Source organism: Musca autumnalis, unplaced genomic scaffold (assembly GCF_047663935.1).
Source record: "Musca autumnalis isolate F117 unplaced genomic scaffold, ASM4766393v1 scaffold_2, whole genome shotgun sequence".
NCBI lineage: Eukaryota > Metazoa > Arthropoda > Insecta > Diptera > Muscidae > Musca > Musca autumnalis.
Genome location: NW_027411755.1, coordinates 96,351,393 through 96,352,391, shown reverse-complemented (window position 1 = coordinate 96,352,391; position 999 = coordinate 96,351,393). Strand labels below are relative to the sequence as shown.

Here is a 999-nt window from a genome sequence, read left to right as displayed (position 1 = left end):
GTAAGTAGATCAAATTAACCACTTTACATTGCTGTCTCTGTAACGAATTTTCTCTATAACGTAGTAATTCTTCGGTCCCCAAGTGCTACGTTATATAGGAGTTCGACTTTATTTTTATAAACAAAAAATTATTTTTTTGATTAGCTTTTTATAATAATGTTTTCCTAAAAGCAGAAATAAAACCTCGATAACTTCTGTCCGCAGCAACAAAAAAATAGCTCGCGAGGGGATTCGTACAGGGAATTTTTTCTTAACACATGTACCAAAAATAGTTGCAAATTTCAAACTTCTACTTTCAAAAATAAGGATCCTTTCAAGAAATGGCATTTCGGAAAATGGGATAATATTTCAGATGTTATAGTAATGACGGATCCCAAAAGCAAGATTTTTCGCGGTTTTGGTTTCATTATTCATACATACTTGGTAATACCCCAAATACGCAGTTGTAAGTGCCTAATTTTGACTTCTTTGTAATGCTTTCAAATAAAAACCACTTTTGTAGGCATATATCATAGCCATGACTGTGAATTAAAGAGTTGTGCAATAAAAGTTTAGTACTTTTGTCAAAAGTATTTTTAAATTTGTGCAGAATACCAAAAAGCGGCGCAACTTCCTTTATATCCTTTATAATATTTTAAGTATTACTTTCCACAATCTATTATATAAAATGCTGAATCATTTTGAGGATATCGAAGTCGAAACCGCATGCACATAATTAAATCATGAATAGTGGTTTCCAATAAATAACCACTATCCTGAGAATAAGATTTCACTTGTAAACATTTTTAGGTGGGCGCTAAAGTTATCAGCCATTCTGGCTTTTATATCAAATGACATGGGTCTAACTGAACCAAAATAAAAAGTAATTAATTTTATATTTGCCTACTGTCGACAATCTACTTGGTACTGATCGAAAACTTGCTGATTAGTAGACATCAGATTTTAGCATGTTTTTTATTTCTTATCCGATTGGACTCAAATTTTGGATCTAGGCGTTTT

At 31.6% G+C, this 999-nt stretch overlaps 1 protein-coding gene and 1 long non-coding RNA gene across 6 annotated transcripts in view; one reads left to right on the top strand and one right to left on the bottom strand.

Annotated features, from left to right (window-relative positions):
* Positions 1-999, bottom strand: part of LOC141394323 (uncharacterized) — a 204,093-nt gene that overhangs the window by 49,238 nt on the left and 153,856 nt on the right. The window lies entirely within an intron of this gene.
* b (glutamate decarboxylase-like protein black) overlaps positions 1-999 on the top strand; it is a 111,788-nt gene that overhangs the window by 41,423 nt on the left and 69,366 nt on the right. The gene's annotated exons all lie outside the window — the stretch shown is intronic.